Below are 21,207 nucleotides of genomic sequence, written 5' to 3'. Positions count from 1 at the left end.
TCTGTCTAGTTCCGTTCATGTATTTTAATTACATTACGCTTCTCCTCATATGTTTGTATCAGTCTCACATTTTACAGTCATACCATTGTGTTTGTTTATCATCTCCATGTTTTTAATGAAATCATCATCATAATGTTTACCATCCTCATGTTTGTAGAGAAATCATCATCATTAGGTTTCTCATCCTCATGTTTGTAGAGAAATCATCATCGTTAGGGTTATCATCCTCATGTTTGTAGAGAAATTATAATGTTCATCATCCTCATGTTTGTAGAGAAATCATCATTATAATGTTTATCATCCTCATGTATGTAGAGAAATCATCAGCGTTAGTATTATCATCCACATGTTTGTAGAGAAATCATCATCGTTAGGGTTATTAATTTAGAGATGGTATCGAATACCTATACCATTATTCGAATATTCGCAAATCCTTTCAATCGAATATTCGAATATTCGCATATAACGGATGGAATGTTCAACATTTCTATGCTTTGTAAGTTATAACCGTTTGCTTATTTATAACTTGCAAGGTTGTTGTGTTTGTTAATGTTCTATCGAATAATCCTATAGCTATCGGCTAGTACTATGGCCGATCATGTAATCTGGCACAAATACAAACAATCATGTCATAAAATTGTATTTTCATTTAAAATTTCATAACGACGATAACATTTATTAAAGTTTATGAAAAGGAACATTTGAATAAGTCATGGAAAATAATCAAAAAGCCTTTCAGTGATTCTCGGAATTTAAATTTAATCCCTTATCACAGCGTTAAACAATCGCTCCTTATTTTTTTAACAAAAAAATATCTTTTGAATAACTTTTTTTCAATTAAACATTTATATAATTTGTCAACATTGAGTTATTCACACATTGTACTGGCTGTTTAAACTGTGATCACAGAAGAATATTCGCAAATGATTTTAATACCAGAACAGCTGCTATAATTTAAAGCCTTAATTGGTACCAAATTGACAAACAATAGTTTATTTTTGAGCATGGATATTGCATCATCGATGCTGATTAGGTCCACGTTAACAGTTTCACACGAAGACCATCACATCAAACAGGTTAATCCCAATTGATTTCGGTAAGCAATTAGGAAGCGGCTCGCAGATAATTCAATAATACGACAAATGCGTTTGAAACAGTAAACTTGTGAATATTTGAATGCCAATTCTGTTATTCGAATACTGACCGTTCAATCGAATATTCGAATAATTTTGCCATCCCTTGTTATTATCCTCATGATTGTAGAGAAATCATCATCCATCATTGTGTTTATTATTCAAATGTCAGTAGAGAAATCCTGATGCTTGATTATATCATCATCATAATTGTGGTAGTAATATCACGTGTGTTATCATTGTAATTCACCCTTGCAGGAAAAATATCATGTAATCATGGTATCTTGCTGTTGTTTTTTATTTAAATAAATCATGTTGTTTAGCATCACTATACCTATTGTGTTTATAGACCTAATGTATGTAGTGAAAAAGTATGTTTACTCATTTTTGTTGTTATCATGTTGTCAATCATCTTTATAACCATTCTGTTTATTGTCCTCATGTTAGAAGTAAAAAAAAAAGTTTTACCCATTCTGGTAGTTATGTTATTATTCTTACTGCCATCATCTTCGTAATAAAAATATAATGTTTGCAATTTGCCTTTGTGTAATAGCTATATTTTGTTTACCACGCTCATGTGTGTTTATACAAACAATGATTGTAGTGAGATCCTCATTTGTTCAATATCATCGCCATCACCGTGTAAGCCATAATTCAATCATCATTAAATGTGTATGTTACATGTAATTGTATCCAAACCAATTCTACCTTTTATTTACTAGTTATTCCATTAAAAAATGTATTCCATTTTCACCAATGGATGCCCAGTCTATCTATTGTGTCATCAACAAATACCAGACAGGTCAAGGTCAAGGAACTGGTCGCCGAAGAGTAGGCTGGATTCAGACGGGGCAGTTTGGAACATATCTTCAACTGCAGAGCAATCATTTAGAAACACATGCAACACCAACATCTGATCTCCCACTACTTCATCAACTTTCGAGCGCGTATGTGATGATGGCCTATATCATGTTATGAGAGGATTCAACTTCGACGAAGGCCTGATGCATGTCATCCAAGAACTCAACGGAAACGCCAGCAGCACAGTACTTCTCAATGGACAACTGGGAGGGGGCTTCTTCAGTACATCAGTGGACGTCCGTCAGGGATGTATGATCTCTCCCGTCCTGTTTAACCATTTCCTTGAGAAGATGATGCATGCGATTCTCATTGACCACCACAGCATTGGTTGAAGATCCATCTCCAAGTTTTGATTTGCCAAGGATATTGACCTCATGGGTGACACCAACAGTGAACTTTAAGATTTCGCCAACATACTCAATGAAAGAGCAGGAGCATACTGGATGGAGGTCAGCAAGGAGAAGTCGAAGATCATGATGAACAGCATGACAAACATCAGTGGAGAAATCACCATAACCGACGAGAAGCTGAAAGAAGTGACCAGCTTCAAGTACGTGGGACCAACCCTGTCCGAGGATTATACTTGTACCGCTGAGGTCCGAATAGGAATGCAAACCGCAGCGATGGCTAAACTGAGCAGGTTGTGGACAAGCAGTTTCATCAGCTTCCCCACAAGTTACACGCTCTACAAGTCCCTCGTAATCTCCATCTTAATGTACGGCCGCGAGACCTGGACGCTTCACGCGGACGAATACTTCTCCGCATCTCTTACATGGATCAAAATACCATGTACGTCCGGAACATGACTGAAACACTTGTTTGTCAACAAGTGCCCCTACTGGCGACCGTCCAATGACGACAGCTGGGTTTGTTTGGACATGTCACAAGGAATGACTCTCTGCTAGACTGTAATCCATGGCATGCTAGAGAGCAATCGCCGTCGAGGCCGTCAGAAGAAAAGCTGTACAATCTAAAATGGTGGATATCCCTCCACATGGATGATATACTCTTAGCAGCCCACCTGACGTGATGAGGATTTCTGTATCGTTGTCCCTCATTTCCCCCAAAAGACCAGACCGGTCAATGAAATGATTATTTTGATGATGAATTTCGATTTGAAAACAAAGTGCCACATAATAAGTAAGGATCTAGAACTGCATCCAAATTCCTTAAATGATTGGCTAATATCTACACGTTTTGTTCTTAAAAACAAATATTTTAACAGACTGTTTATGTATTGTTTATAAAAGTGATATTTGTGTTTCATAGTTGCAATGACACTTATATCTATATAGGTTGTACGTTTTGAAAAAAAGGAGAGCGAAATATGTAAAAAGTTCGAACAGTAGGAAAATTTTTGACGACCACACACACACAATCTTTAATACAAAACGTGAATATTGTGCATACACACTCTGTTTTTGTTTTTTATGAATAAAGATGGAACACCATTGACATGCATACACTTCCCTCGCCAAGGCGCTTTCTTTAGTTTTAATGATGTACTTTTTTGTACCTTCACATTTGATCCCTTGCCGATATGGCAACCGGCGAACAATCGATTGACTTTGTTTGATAAACGGAACCAAAGAAATAAGCACATGAACTCCCCTTTAAATTTCTGTATTGCTACTAAAAACTGCATCTATAGTATTACCAGCGATACCGGAGTACCATAATTGAAAATACCATATCCGACAGAGAGATAAACGGACACACGGACCAGAACGACAAACAGACAACGAAGAACAAACAACGGTGGGAGACGATGAAAACCATTTAGAATAAAAAATAAAGTCACAGAGGAAGTTAAGGCGTTGAATGCATGTAAAACTGCAACACAATTAGTACGTTCAGATTAATATCGACACAAAATACAAAGAATACAAAACGGATGTTAAGTGTGACTTGTTTTTTTTAATAAAAAATAGTGGTTAGGAGACGAACTACTATACAGTAAGAGATATGTAGATCTTTTCACTATATGTCGTTTAGTCAATAATAATTACTTCCTTTTTGGTTGTGAAAAAAGGCAATAACAATCAGACTATGAACGCATAAATCATAGCTTAAAATACCTTATCATTTATTGTGTATCATGAATATAATTTTATTAAATCATATGTTACTTCTTTACATACAAAATTTCACAAACAATTGAATCGATTGGTTCAGTCATTTTTTATGTACCCTTTTAGATAAAGCGTTCAATGACATTGTATACATAGAATCTCGACATGTGTAGACTTCAATCTGCAATAACTCTCGTTGACAGACCTTTTATCATAAGAGTTATTATTTAACTCTTCACACTTGCGGCGTTCTTCCTAGCTGCGCACATCGACTTTAACACGGCTAGTATCGCATGTGGCGGGACATTCGTTCTCAAAAGATTCATGATAGATCTGGAAAAGAAGAAACTTACATCTCAATGAAAAAAATCAAGAGCTGTTAGAAGAGAGTTCGCTCGACTTACTGGTTCTTTCAGAGTCTCTGTTTTTTCCGTAACCATTTTTTTGTAAAGTAGGTAAGTTATTTTAGCTGTCAAATAATTAATAGCGAGCAGAATCTCGTTATATATTTTCTTACAGTAAGATTAACAATGTTGACAACGATCCTATGCGTCCAGTATGCAAACAAAATGACAATGTACAGAATATGTATGCTTGCATCATAGCAGATTAATTTATTCTTGATATCTTAAGCCGAACAAATGTTTTGTTTTGTTTATTATTAGGGAGTATGACCTTAAAATATCCCATCCCATGCGCCATACAGGTACACACATATATCTATCAAGTTTCCGTAATATTGCTACAAGTGCTCATTTTGTTTGCAAGGTATTTATAACAAACAAGTCTTCAATATCTTTTAATTGCGATCTTCAAATTGATCACATTCAACCATATTCCTTGCAAGATCTGTTTATCAGTCATTATGTGCGTAGTTTAACCAAGAAATATCTTTAAAAAGATATACGGCGTTGATTGTGGTCGGTGTTCATAAACGATCAAAAGTTATATCTATGAGATCAAAAATAACGAATGCCTTTTTTCTGCGCAGTTCTTAGCTGCATCACACGCAAATTAATTACAGATTGTTGCGCCAGATTTCGTGGCTTATTTCGCTTTATTAGATATTATTACTCGGATATCTATATTTACAGAATAGAACAAGAGCTGTCTCCATCGGAAGACATATGCCCCCGAAAAAACCTTAACGCAGATTTCGAAACCTAAACGCTGACCCTTAGTTCAAGGTCAATGTCAAAAGGGCCAAAATTTGTGTGCGTATGGAAAGGCCTTGTCCATATACACATGCATACCAAATATGAAGGTTACATCTGAAGCGACATTGAAGTTATGAGCATTTTTCGAGCGGAAAAGCAATTTTTTGAAGATTCAAGGGCTGTAACTCAGAAGTGCCTGAGTAAATTTGGCTGATTATCGAACTTTTCCTAGATTTTATTGCCTTACACATTTTTATGAAGTTTGGTGAATATCCCGATGACAATCGCTGGAGTTATTGAGCGGCAACGAGAAACAAATCAATGTTTCGATGATTCAAAGGCGGTAACTCAGGAGTTTCTTTGACAATTTGGCTGATTATTGAACCTGACTTAGATCTTATGACCTAACACATTTTCATGAAGTATGGCGAAGATCCTATGACATTTTCTTTTGAGCGGAAACAAAAAAAAACGAAATTTTTCGATGATCCAAGGGCCGTTACTCAGGAGTGTCTGGGTCAATTTGGCCGATTATCGAACTTGACCTAGATGTTATAGCCTTACACATGTTCATGAAGTTTGGTGAAGATCCTATGACATTTGCTCGAGTTATTAAGCGGAAACGAGACAAAAAACAATTTTACGATGATTCAAGCGCTGTAACTCAGGAGCGTCTGGGTCAATTTGGCCTATCATCGAACTTGACCTAGATGTTATTGCCTTACAGATTTTCATGAAGTTTGGTGAAGATCAGATGACAATTGCTCGAGTTATTGAGCGGAAACGAGAAAAAAACAACTAATTTTACGATGATTCAAGGGCCGTAACTCAGGGGTTTCTGGGTCAATTTGGCTGATTATCGAACTTGACCGAGATGTTATTGCCTTCCACATTTTTATGAAGTTTGGTGAAGATCTGATGCCAATTGCTCGAGTTATTGAACGGAAACGATGAAGAATTTTTTTTTACAATGATTCAAGGGCCGTAACTCAAGAGTGTCTAGATAAATTTGGCTGATTATCGAACTTAATCTAGATGTTATTGCCTTACATATTTTCATGAAGTTTGGTGAAGATCTGATGACAATTGCTCGAGTAATTGAGTGGAAACGAGAAAACCCCCAATTTTATTATGATTCAAGGGCCATAACTCAGGAGTGTCTGGGTCAATTTGGCCGAGTATCGAACTTGACCTAGACGTTATTGCCTTACACATTTGCATGAAGTTTGGTGAAGATCTGATGACAATTGCTTGACTTTTGTACGGAAACTAATCCGGACGGACGGACGGACGAACTAACCCACAGTGCACTAACGGACGGTGCGATTTTAATATGCCCTAAGAACCTATGCATAAAAACACAAGAAGCATGAAAATAAATGAAATCATATAGGTCAGCCGGCAACACTCGAATTTGATTCCATTATTAATAGTATCATGAACCATAGTTCTCATGCTTAATAAATTGGTCTAAATGGATAAATATTTCTAATTTAACTAATCAAAATGGGTCCTTATCAGGCAATTGTTGGAAACACATTACACTGCTATTATTGACATACCATAATAATATCGCCGATTATATTTATTCGGCATAGCTGTTTAATGTCAATTTTGACCATACCTGACCTGTGTAAGTGTCCAATAAAATTCAAATAAAATTTCCCGCGGCTAGACACGAATGAATACACTTCATTTATTCCATTGGCTGATTTGAACATACCACCAGAACATTGGAAACATGACCGCGGCTTTGTAACACTGTTTTACTGCATGCAACAATTTTATCTCTAATGAAAAAGCTTGATATATAGAACAGTTTTACACTCAACTCTTGTCATCAATACGTGCACCTTTTATATTCAGAGGATTGCCAGCGCCAGAGCGTTTGTACAATGTACTTAAAGGCTATCGTTTTTCCCTATCCTGATACTCGTTTTGGCCAAACCATTTTAAATTGTTTTCGAAATTGAACATTAAACATGTAAGAGTATAAAGTTTTAAACAAGCCGTCGTTCCACCAGTGGAAGCGTGGCCTCACTTTAAAGCGAGATTATACGATTTTTTAAATTGTAATAAATTGATAAAATATGTTACAATAACACAAAATAGGCAAGAAAAATTATACATTAAATACGAATTTAATAAAATGCAGCAAAGACAAATAAGCGCCCCGAGTCGATTGTGACCAACATATTTTCCTACAATAACCGAAGCATTCGTCTTTTTATTAGGACCAGAGTTAGTGTTCGTGTGTCGTATGAATGAATATCGTTGCAGAAATTTAAAATGAACCGTTAAACTAGTTTAGATTCACATAGTACACGCATGATATACATGCTGGCGAATTCGACTGTACAGCTGTTTTCGATTTCAGAATTAAATATTTGTCTTATTTCGCATTTTTCGACACATGTTCTTCTGAACTTTTATTTTATTTTATATTCAAAGATATATATATAATAAGTTTTTTACACATCCTATATAAATTCATTTATATTTGACAAAATCGTATATACTCGCATTAATGCCTTGCATTCCAACCCGCAATGTATCAGGGTCAGTTCACGGCCAGTAAAATAATCGTTATATAATATAGACGCTAGAGCGTGAACTAGGTGAACTGGAATTTTCGTTAGACCAGAAATATGTTAAATGAAGATATTCTGCGATATGATTATGGTATGTCAATAATAGATTCTTAATGTGTTTTCAACAATACCATGATAAATATTATTTTTGATCAATTTAACAAGAATTATTCAACCATATTAACTAATGTATTAAGCATGAGCGCGATGATTCTCGATACTGTTAATAATCGAATTAAATAACAATGCCCGACAAACCACTAAAACAGGTTTGTTCGGAGAACGCACATATAAATATTTAAAATATATATACGGATACTTCGCGTGTGGCCGGTTGACTAATGTTTTAATTTCACTTCCATTCTTCTTTTGGTTTTCTGTTTTGTATTTATAGGTTTATGACCAGCAAAATGTAATAATTTTAAGTAAGCATAAAACATACTTAAAACAATCATTTGTTATTGAGTTATTCAACAACAATCATTTCTATAAATGTAGTAGGTGTAATATTTTACACGTCTGCAATTTCAAATGAAGTTTTGATTGAACGAATCTGTGTTAGTGATTGCATGAAAAAATTTGTATTTAACTTACAATGTGTTTTTTTTTATTATTGAAAGTCACCATGACCTTGGCCTCATGCTTGCCACTGAATATTATGTATATATATATATATATATATATATATATATATATATATATATATATATATATATATATATATATATATATATATATATATATATATATATATATATATTGTTTCGATAATAAAGCTAAATTTGTCCTTGCGTTATTAAGCAGATTTCTTTACATGTTTTAATAGCATGCCATTTACCTTTACCCATACATCCTATATCGTCATTACAATAGTTCAAATGTAAGCGATGAATTAAGTGAAAACCACTTTACTCTTGTTTGTTGGGGTGACATTGTCCTTGACCACACACATCTTATTCGCAATCCCGATACGGGGCTGTCCTGGTACAAAGTATTAACAAATGGAGTAGGATGAAAATATTTAAGCCCGATAATCTATAACCTCTCAATATAACTGTAAAAATGCTCTTTATTATGTAACATTTTAAAGTCAAGTTACCAAACTTGGCCAATTCAGTCACTTAAATACGGGGAATTTGTTATGTAAGTTTGCATAATATCCATCAACATTGTCCTAAGAACGTAACTTACCGAAAAACGCCAAAGAGCCTATTTCGTATACATGCATTTTTAAATATAACAAGACATGTGTTTGTGAAACACAATGACCCTACTGCGCTTTGAAGCCGAATCGCTGCTTTAAAAAAAAAAATTAAGCACAAAGCCCATTACTTCGCCAAACATCAATGGACCGAAACGAAACTCACACTGCATCTTTAGGTAATGTAGGTAGACTCACATACCAAAAAACAGCTCAATATCTGAAAGCGTTGCGTAAAAAAACCCTCCGGAAAACGGTTGTTATAGAGCAAATTTCTGAGACCAATGCCCATAACTTCGCCAACAACCGATGGACCGAAACATGTTCACTCTTCATCTGTAGGTCATACAGGTAGACTCACTAACCGAAAATCAGCTCAATATCTGAAAGCGTGGCGTAAAAATCCTCCGGAAAACGGCATGCCGGACGGTCAGACGGACAGAACGAAGGACAGTCCGACTGCTATATGCCACCTTACCGGGAGCATAAAAAGCTCGTTATATTACTTCGTGTAACACAATTTAATAATTGTCAACATATTTTGTAAGAGGCAGGCAAATATACGTTTTTGTTCGCATGTGCTTTGCACGCTTAACATACAAATATATTGCCTGGTCGCTAATTTTGAAAGTGCATGATTATATCAATGTGAATAGGTGAAGTTTCTAGACATACATAGATGAAATTTGACACATCTTCATATGAAAGATGGTACTTAATGATATTGCTGAACTGACAGATTGCAAGGCTCTGCTTTTATTCTTATACCGAATTTAAACAAGAGCACCGCCTTGCGGGTGCAGACCGCTCATCTACTTTCTTTTTAAAGGTGAAGGGACTCTCATTTTCAATCACAAAGGAGGAGGAAGGGGTGGAGTGAAGAGGGGTGTATAGTGTGAGGGTGTGGACATTTATTACATTATTTTCCAAAAATGCGAAAAAAAATGCAAAAAAATGCACACAAAAAATCGGGGGGGGGGTGGGGTGGTGGGTGGGGGGGGGGGGGGGGGATTCTTGGTTGGACGGTATTTCAAACATAAAATAATAAAAATAAATATTTGTGTTTTTTTAACCGTTTAAAAAAAAGAAATTTGGGGGGTGGGGGGTGGGGGGGGGTATAGTGTGAGGGTGTGGTGGTCATTTGTGAGATGATCTTAAAATATAAAAAAAAATAGGGGGGAGGGGGTGGGGGGAGTTGGGGTGGGGGGATTCTTGGGTGCGATGGTTGGACGGTATTTCAAACATAAAATAATAAAAAATAAATATTTGTGTTTTTTAACCGTTTCAAAAAAAATAATTTGGGGGGGGGGTGGGCTTGGGGGGGGGGGGGGAGTATAGTGTGAGGGTGTGGTGGTCATTTGTGAGATGATCTTAAAAAAATAGGGGGGGATTCGGGGGGGGGGGAGGGGGGGGGGGGGAGGGCACGGGGGATGGTTTGGGTGGAGTCAATTGTGGTATGTCAGGTAAGAGTAGTTTTGTCAAAGTATCAATCAAATCTAATCATAAATAAAGAAGTTATGGCAATTTAAGCAAAATTTAATAATTTGACCTTGAGAGTCAAGGTCATTCAAAGGTCAAGGTAAAATTCAACTTGCCAGGTACAGTAACCTCATGATAGCATGAAAGTATTTGAAGTTTGAAAGCAATAGCCTTGATATATCAGAAGTAAAGTGGATCGAAACACAAAATTTAACCATATATTCAAAGTTACTAAGTCAAAAAAGGGCCATAATTCCGTAAAAATGGCAACCAGAGTTATGCAACTTGTCCTTTTACTGTACCCTTATGATAGTTTGCGAGTGTTTCAAGTATGAAAGCAATATCTATGATACTTAAGGGGTAAAGTGGACCAAAACACAAAACTTAACCAAATTTTCAATTTTCTAAGTATAAAGGGCCCATAATTCCGTCCAAATGCCAGTCAGAGTTACATAACTTTGCCTGCACAGTCCCCTTATGATAGTTAATAAGTGTTGCAAGTATGAAAGCAATAGCTTTGATTCTGTAGGAATAAAGTGGACCTAAACACAAAACTTAACCAAATTTTCAATTTTCTAAGTATAAAAAGGGCCCATAATTCTGTCAAAATGCCAGTCAGAGTTACATTACTTTGCCTGCACAGTCCCCTTATGATAGTTAGTAAGTGTTGCAAGTATGAAAGCAATAGCTTTGATACTTACGGAATAAAATGGACCTAAACATAAAACTTAACCAAAATTTTCAATTTTCTAAGTATAAAAAGGGCACATAATTCTGTCAAAATGCACGCCAGAGTTATCTAACTTTGCCTGCCCAGTCCCCTCATAATAGTTAGTAAGTGTACCAAGTTTGAATGCAATAGCATTGATAATTTCTGAGAAAAGTGGACCTAAACGCAAAACTTAACCAAAATTTTCAATTTTCTAAGTATAAAAAGGGCACATAATTCTGTCAAATTGCACGCCAGAGTTATCTAACTTTGCCTGCCCAGTCCTCTCATGATAGTAAGTAAGTGTACCAAGTTTGAATGCAATAGCATTGATACTTTCTGAGAAAAGTTGACCTAAACGCAAAACTTAACCGGACGCCAACGCCGACGCCAAGGTGATGACAATAGCTCATTTTTTTTCTTCAAAAAATAGATGAGCTAAAAATGACGGAAACATTATACGGATAGAATTTGTAAGACCAGAAGCTAAAATTATATTCAAAGCAAAAATTACCTATAAAATACAGAGTTTTCTCACGCGTTGATATTATAATATACTTCGTCCAGAAAAGAGTAGTATGGTGCTACGAAGATGTTGTTCGTTTGCCTAAACCCGAGCAGGTCACCGACATTTGCATGAGTTGTATAGCTCGGAATATTCGGTGAATAGTCGAGGTTAATATGAGTTTGCACTAAGAATTGTATTACCTAAATGTGAATGGGCTCATCGGGCATCCAGAAAACACCGCAAGCTCATAGAGATCTTGAAGCTCCTGCGTCTGATCGAGGAATTTCGACTTCTGCACTCGCAAAACACCTTCGTTGAACTTGGTGGGCATGACGAAGGATTTCTAATGTTATATAAAGTGATATTGTGTGCTAATCATAATGAACACGAAGTGAATACTTCATTACAATAGCATCATGCAGTTTTTGACGTTTGTTTATTGTGTTTTAATGTTTAAATTTCGATGCAGATCATATAACAGACAAAGGTAGATTGCTTGCGCTATTAAACAACACGTGTTGTTCAGTGGGGAAATCCTAATGCATATTTTTATATATGAAATTACGTCGGCACTTAATCAGCTATCGAAGCCGTAGCTGTTCATATATGCACACATACCGAGTTGCACGTGCTCGACAATGCAGTTTATCACTCACGATTAAACACGCAACGCTCATGTGCGTGTACGTGTAAGAATATAGGTATGTAAACAGAATTAACTTGTACATTTTGTGCAAAAAGTAAAACTGAAATGAAAACTTTAAACGCCGCAATACAAATGAACTTATAGAGAATACTAGGTTAGCGTTGAATACAGAGAAGTTTATGTTGCAAGGCTTAGAACGCCGGAAGCGCGAGCCTTGGCGAGCGCTTTCGGTGTTCGAGCCGAGCAACATAAACTTCTCTGTATTCAACGCTAATCCTAGTATTCTATTTATCCCATTTGATTTTTTTCAACGTGACGTTTAACATAAATAGATCTAATAACCTTAACAATAATTTTAATTCCGTCATTAAAGCGCTTAAAATCTAACAAATGTAACCATGCGTAGTGATATACCTGTATTTGTTCTGGTACGCGAAATAGTCTTTAAAAATTACACAAACTGTAAAACAAGTAAAAATATCACCATATGCCTACATTCAATTTTACGCAGTATGCGAATTTTAACACATTACGACCGCGAAAAGAAGATTTTACTTTACTATAATTTATTTTATTTTCGAAAGAAAATGATCAAAATCCAATATGGCGGCCATTACTCCTGACAAAATGCTGTCGATGTCAACATACATGTACACCATCGACGACCTAGTTCTGGCTACCATTACTTTAAATGTCGCTTTTTATGATTTTTGACTGGCGCGACTTTGTACAGGTCTGTCAATACTAAATAAACTGTACGCTGAAGTTTCTTTAGCTATCGAAGACCTTGACAATTTTGACGAGTAAACAGACAATTGCAGCGACTGACACTTTATTTAACAAAATATACAGGGCAATACGTTTTCGACGAATTTCAGGACGCGCAGAACGTGTTTTTTTATATAATGTTATGGGTATGCCGTGTGTGATCCGATGCATCAATGGCGCCCATGTTAAAATCATTTCCCCGAGATCAGGGAACGACAAAAGTACAATCAAAAATCAAAACATGTAAGAACTAGTATCTTACCTTTAATTATCCTTTAAAATCCATCTAATAATCCATTTAACTCAATTATTGACGATTTTGCATCTAGGGTCTTTAATAATTATTTAAGCATAGTTAAATAAAGACCCTTATGCCATTCTATCACTTTATTCAAATGAGTTTATGAACGCGATAAACTTTCTTCTTCGTCACACGCTACGTCATGTACTCTACATTACTGCTGTTCAAATGAACCGGAGCAGTTTATCTAATAACAGCCGTTGGTAAACTCGGTTGCATTTGCAGATTTCTGCATATAAACATAATTATGTTTAAACTTGCTCAATGTTTTATTTATCTATGGTAAATGCCCTTATTGTACGAAAAAATAATCTAATATATAAATACACAAAGAATGGAAAACATTCAAGTACACAACAGATGAATGAGTAGAAAATACCCGTGTACAAATGGGACGTTCCCAATTCCAGTGTGGTGCTATTTTTACCATCTTATACTTCACACAGCTCTATGCCTAACGTGAATTAAATAGGAAAGCAAACATAGCAGATTATTCATGAACTGTGCGATATGTGTATGGCTTGTTGTACATTCTTAATATTTAAGTTAAATGTCAAAAGTATATGCTTTGGTTATAAACAATGCACATTACACTAAATAATGTCATATGACTAGATTTAAAGGTTGAAGGTCGTATAATTTTGAAGCTCAAGTTTTGTCGACTTTGTTTCTTGTGAAAAATCATTCAGTAGTAAAGTAAATATAAATAAAAAAATAACAAAACAAAAATCGTGTAATTTTATATTTTATTTCAACATTTCTTTTGGTGAATATGTCATATTTTTTTCTGCAAAATATGCACATTTTCTTTTCATGGGTGACCTTAAAATTCGATCAATGAACCAAACAATATCGACCTAATTTTAGCGCATATCGCATGACGTCATTTAAAAAGTAGTCCGTGCACGCGACAGGTATATTCCACAGTGTTGAATACAAGCAAGTATATTCCACAACGTGTTATACCGTCAATGTCGCGGTGAAAATGGGATGAAAATAAAAACACATTACAAACGATCCTACAAAAGAACCGGATTCCGTTTAAAAATGCGTAATAATTAAACTTTTAGATATCTACCATATTCTTCGCAGCATTTGAATATAATGCACATATTAATATTGAGTTTGATCTATTTAGTTTTACTTAATATTGACGTAGAGTGCACTTATCTTTTTATTTTATGTTTTACCCCCAACAAAATATTTTATAACGTAACGCCATGAAATTACATGAAATCAATAGCAATTAAAGGTTCACGTTGACTCACCCGTGTATGTATCTGTGCTAGCTCGTTTGACACCAACTGGTTGAGGTATACACCGAAGAATACCTTATTTTGACACTTATTAGACGAGAGCTCTCGTAAGTCGACCAATCGGAGGCAAGACTAAGTATATTTAACACAATAGTAGTAGGGCGTTGTAATACATAACCCACGATATCCTCGTGCGCGAAAATGGATGTACAGGCCAAGTAAAATATGGTTTAAGTTCAATATACGAGTATACTGTTTTATACAAAGCCTATAGTGTTGTCCTCGTCGCCGTCATCGCTGTCGACGTGTTCATCGTCGTCGTCGTCAGCAACGTAGTTAAACAAGAGCACCGCATAACGGGTGCCACGCAAGGCTGCGGGTGCAGTTGTGAATAAAATAAAACTTGTCAGATTGTTTTAGAGGTCACAGTGACCTTGACCTTTGACCTAGTGACCCAAATATGGGTGTGGCATGTAGAACTAATCAAGGTGCAGCTACATACCAAGTTTCAAAGTCTTAGGTTGAAGCACTTTGATTTTAGAGCCAATGTTCAAAACCTTGACAAAATGTAAAGGTTTTAGCACGACGCGGACGACAAGACGACGGGCACGACGAGCTGGGTATGACAATACCTCGGGTTTTCTCCGGAAACAGCCGAGCTAAAAATACTTATAACTCACGTAAGACGTTTTGACCGTTTAGCCTACTTTTTTAACGGTTAAATAACCAGTTAACTTAAAAGCTTCTTAATGTTTAAGTATACTCTCAAAAACGTCGTATTTTTGAACATTTTTTATATTTAAGAAAAACAAGAAATTTATGACTTATCATGATGGTTAGACAAGAGGCCATATCATGTTCGTGATATAAACGTATTATTAACGATGCATCGAATTTAGTTGATTTGCAAATAAAAAAATTTTATTTTGTATTTCATTATCCTGTGTCAAAGCTCATGTGTAAGAAGTAAGCAAATTAAAAATCGTCATGAATTTATACATGGTAGCGCTGCGTTCGCGTCGAATCGTTTCAACAAAAAAACACAGAAAATTTGAGTTGCCGAAATTTAGCAAAATTCGTTATGTGAGCCCGAAAGTACATTTATGTCAAATAATGTACATATGTAAATATTACCATGGCCATCGTTCATATACATGTAATTCACTTTAACATTAGGATAAATACATTAATGTTATTATATGTCATGCTTGGTAAAATCACGTTTCAAAATAAAATATCATTGCATATAATAAAACAGGAAAATGTAGATAAGCCATTACCTTACACTTTCTTACAACAATATTTGTGTAGCTCTTGTGATTGTTCAAATGATCGGAACCTTTGATATAACATGTATAAAAGACAACTTTATCTCTTCCAAGTCCATCCGCGCTTAGGAGACGCCGTTTAACATTTTCTATTTTCAAACTCTATTCGTTCATCTCAATATACCAACTTTAGAAATAGATGTGAACGATTAATATAACGTTATATAACTATGGATGACCAAACAGGGATTCTTCTTTTGAAGTTGTTTTAAAATAGTATAAATGAGCGAAATGCATTATTAATTAAAATATATAAAACAAGAGATGTGTTTGTCAGAAACACAATGCCTCCTAATGCGCCGCTTTGAAGCCATAAATTTGACCTTTGACCTTAAACGATGACCTTGACCTTACGCCACTCAAAATGTGCAGCTCCATGAGATACACATGCATGCCAAATATCAAGTTGCTATCTTTAATATTCAAAAATTTATGACCAAACTTTAACGAAGGTTAAAGTTTTAGGAACGAAACATACAATGATATTTGACCTTTGACCTTGAAGGATGACCTTGACCTTGACTTTTTACCACTCAAAATGTGCAACTCCATGAGATGCACAGGCATGCCAAATATGAAGTTGCTATCTTCAATATTGCAAAAGTTATAAAACTTTAACCAAGGTTAAAGTTTTGTGACACACACATACAATGACTGACTGACACAATGACAGACAGACAGACAGACAGGCAGACAGACAGACAGACAGACAGACAGACAGACAGACAGACAGACAGACAGACAGACAGACAGACAGACAGACAGACAGACAGACAGACAGACAGACAGACAGACAGACAGACAGACAGACAGACAGACAGACAGACAGACAGACAGACAGACAGACAGACAGGCCAAAAACAATATACCCCCGATCCTTCGATCCGGGGCATACAAATATTTAACAAATTGACTTAAAGCAGGAGCTCATTTATCATTCGTAAATTTCGTATGATTTTTTCTTGTGATTCCAGGAATGCAGTTTTCGTACATTCTTGAAATATGTCCTGTTGTGATGCTCAATACCTTTGTACAGCAGCACCGGTCGATCTTTAAAAAACTAGTCTAAGAAAACATTTCTATAAAAACCATACTAAATATGTTCAGAAAAAGTGGGAAGTTGATCAGGGGCAGAGACGGCAGTTAACAAAAATATAACCCACACAATACCGGAAGCAAAAACATATTGATAAATTGTTCGACCTATTTAAGTCCCACAAACCTGGAGTGAGCTAGTGAATACAGATTTAATTATTATATTTTCGCTATGATCAAGGGTGGGCGAAAAGCGAAGAATTTAATATATATATTGTACTTATATAAATTGAAAAATTCTGCCTCACATATACGTACATTTTAGTGTCGTCCCAGATTAGCCTGTGCAGTCCACACAGGCTTATCAGGGACGACACTTTCCGCTTTTATGGTATTTTTTTGCTTAGCAAAAATCCAGTTTAGGCGGAAAGTGTCGTCCCTGATTAGCCTGTGCGGCCTGCACAGGCTAATCTGGGACGACATTTTACGCATATGCATTAAACCCCATTTTCACAGAGCACATTCTATTTTTACAATGTTTGAAATCTCTCATCATAAAAAAAATACAGAACTTCAAAGTAAGTCGCATTTTGTTGAAAACCAAAGTCGCAATATACCAATATGATAAATAAAGAATATATCATGCTATACGATAACATACAGTAACCCCCGATTTGGCGCGAATTTAGACCCACGCTTAAATTCAAAATGGGCAAGTAATAAGTACTTCCAATTGGCCATACTCTAAATTTAGTTAAGGTAATTATCCAGCACCGATTATACAGAATACGCCAATGGGGATAAAGTGACTTCCTTTGAATGAATTCACCCAACAATATTTGAAAGTGTCGTCATATTAAGGAAGCAGAATAATTTCAGTATTTACCTTTTTATCTATTTCATTACAGGCAAGACTGTTAAGTTATAATATTTTTTTAAGCAGAAAAAAGTTATTCACAAGAAAAACATTGTATATTGATTTATTGCTTATATTTCAATACAATAATACGTTTCGGACACCGTAATTGTTGTCTCTAAATTTACGGACACCCGTAATTTTTTGTTATATTTTTTGTATTTTAATTTGTTAAATTAAATAAAAAAAAGTTATTATTTTTAAGTGTCCGAAAACTTGAATAATTACGGTAACGATTTTGACACAGGGCGATAACGTGCTCTGATGAGCTAATAACAACTAAATACTAGAAATGGCGCGGCAGAGGCCGACGCGTATCCCACGCCGCATGTTTGACCCAAGGCTGGTAATGGGGCAATGCATAGTTGAGATTGACCGCATTGTCATAAGAGATGTTCAGTATTGATTGGAAGTAAATCAGTTTAGAAATGAAGAAGTTAATGTAAAATAACATAAAACAAGAGATGTGTTTGTCAGAAATGCAATGCACCCTACTGCGCCGCTTTGATTTATTAAAAAAAAATTCATTTGGCAGGTTCATTAATTACCTCCCTTTAAAGCTAATAACGACCCTTGGATTTGTTTGTTTGACCTTTGACCTTGAAGGATGACCTTGACCTTCCACCACTCAAAATGTGCAGCTCCATGAGATACACATGCTTGTCAAATACAATTTGCTACATTCAATATTGCAAAAGTTATGGCCAATGTTTAAATACATAAAATAAAAAAATGAGTGAAAATCTCTGACCCGGACCCACCCCAACTCCCATAACTTTTGACCCAGGGGTCAGATAAAAATTCCAAATAGTGCAGGGTCCCACATTTGCTCATAGCTACCATGTGTGTAAGTTTCAAGGTTCTAGTGCTTAATAGTGTATGAGGAGATAGTGGCCAGGACGGGCGGACGGACAGGCAGACGGACGGCGGAGATAACCACAATATCCCCATGCTTTTCAAAAAGCGTGGGGATAATGAAACGGCCCAAACACTCTTCTCATTGCTCCTTTGAGGAATCGCAGTATAAAAGGAAACAGTGCTAATTTTACTAGCTCGCAATACCACATACAATAGAAAATTTAGGACTCAACAATACTCCAAGCGCTTTAAGTTTTATGTCGATATGACAGCTATTTGTCAATTTGTTACTTATGCTTTGAAAATGTGCCTATAAGAATCTTTATGAGCAGTTGCTGGCTTTACATTAACCGCTACTTGTATAAAATTATTAAATTTACTTAAAGAAGAAAGGACCGGCAAATGTTTCACACCATGCCTCTTGTAATGGCTATTTTAACACGGTTGATCTAAGACGCGCGTTATATATTATATGAAAGAATGTCCTAAAAAAAATTAATGTCTGTCTATATGAACATAAGATTCTGTTTAAACTCAAAACACGAAATTGGTGAAAACCTAATCATCCGTGCAGTAAATCTGCTCAACTTCTTTGCACTTTTAAATGCAAACATCACGCCATACCAAGATGTATAGGAACACTACGTTTTATTACGCACTTTACTATCTTAGTCAAGCAGCCGGGATCCCGATGGTAAAGATTATTTAAAATACAAACTCGGCAAATCGAAATTACTGAAACGAATGTAGTGTTGCAAAACGCTAAAACTTATAACTTTATATCCCCGAGATTCGATCGTTAACCTTGTTAAACAATGTAACAAATTGTATGTTTTCGTTTTATTGAATGATTGTTATTATACGCTGGTCTTTGTTAACTAGCTTATGCGGGTGTTTTTGGTCCGAAGAAGGCGATTTAAGGCCTGTTAAAGCTTAAACGTCCCTTTAAGATTAAAAGCTGTTGTGTTCAACATCTGCAACAAAATACCAAAACAAACCATATGGACAGGCACGTGGGGCTTATGCGGGGTGGGGAAAGAATGAACTTGTTAGATATTTTCACTCCAAGCAATTTTGATAATGTCTTTTTTGTGTGTGTTTTTTTTAAATACCCCAAAAAATGTCAATTTCAAAGCAAAAAAATCCAATTTCATCCAAGACCAACAACCAATAAGCAAAAATGAGAGACCAAAGATACTTTGAAGTGTAGAAATCAATAAGCTTCCTATAACTTGTTGTTTCACACTAATAAAAGTGTGAAATCTTGAAAGCGCCTTGTTGCTCGGAGCCCATTTATTTACGATTCGCCAATGATATATTCTAGCATAAAATGCCATGGGTGCCTTTAAACTGCAGCAGATGGTCAATATGCACTGACAGCTGTCATTCAGAGGTTCAAGAGAATACAAAATTTCATATTTTGGGGACAAAATAAGTACTTTTGACTATTTTTATGGTGGCAATCTGGTCAAAATGGGCGTTTATAACTGAGCGAAAGACAAAAATGCTCATTTTGGGGGTTTAGACTGAAAGGAAAGGTTAAAATGAACAAGATACATATATGTTGGAGAGCATTATAAGCTTAGAAATGAAGCTCTATGAAGTAACAGGGGCAGAAAGGCAGCTCAGATCAATGCAGGCTTCCTGAAAGAGGTTTCTAGTACATTTTCTGGGGACACAGCTTCCCGCAGAATTCTCAACACAACAAATATCATTGATCCATGTCACCTTTGTATGCAAAGACAAGCAAATAAGGTCAATACTTCCCTTAAATCACTGAATGAGAGAAGCATGTACCAAATAAAAAACTAAACTGGTTGCTGAAAGTGCCACATTTTGTCAAAAAAGATCCCTCTAAGGTAAAAGATGAAGGGGACACTTGCTACAACAATTCTATGTTTAAGTCGGACGCCACATCCTTTCAAGCCGGGACCATGACTGTAAGCTTATTGTGAGAAAACAATACCAAACACAAGCTAATTGTAGGGTTACAAGTAGCATATCAACTCAGATGCACTGCATACATGCTTAGGAACAAGGATAAACCTGTTAAGTGCCAACTTCTGCTGCCAACAAAGCACAAGCTTTACGTGTCAGGACGCGAAACTATCCATACAAACTGCACGGGGAATTGCATGACGGCAAGGGTTTGAGTGACCACAAACCTGATTATGACAGTATTTAACACCTTAAGCATCATAAATATGCTTATTTGCTTGTGTACATGATAATAATTTAGTATTATTACCTGTTTTGCCATCAACAACCCTTATCCAGTGGCCCTCGGCTTAGTCGCAGACATTCCTCTACCTGAAAAAGTCAAAATTCCCAATAAAAAATAGATAAAAAATGGCAAAAAACGTGCTTTTAAGTATTTTTAGTGCATTT

The 21,207-nt window shown here is 35.8% G+C and overlaps 1 long non-coding RNA gene across 1 annotated transcript; it reads right to left on the bottom strand.

The window, feature by feature from the left end:
* Positions 1 to 4,063: 4,063 nt before the first annotated feature.
* LOC127874174 (uncharacterized) lies at positions 4,064 to 14,844 on the bottom strand. Its single transcript, XR_008046679.1, has 3 exons — positions 14,695 to 14,844; positions 11,912 to 12,054; positions 4,064 to 4,399 (listed from the first exon to the last, which is right to left on the bottom strand). It is a non-coding gene; the product is annotated as an uncharacterized LOC127874174 (long non-coding RNA).
* Between the last annotated feature and the right edge of the window lie 6,363 nt (positions 14,845 to 21,207).

The sequence above is a fragment of the Dreissena polymorpha genome, chromosome 3 (assembly GCF_020536995.1).
Source record: "Dreissena polymorpha isolate Duluth1 chromosome 3, UMN_Dpol_1.0, whole genome shotgun sequence".
In the NCBI taxonomy this organism is placed as follows: domain Eukaryota; kingdom Metazoa; phylum Mollusca; class Bivalvia; order Myida; family Dreissenidae; genus Dreissena; species Dreissena polymorpha.
This window is presented reverse-complemented; position numbering and strand designations above follow the sequence as displayed.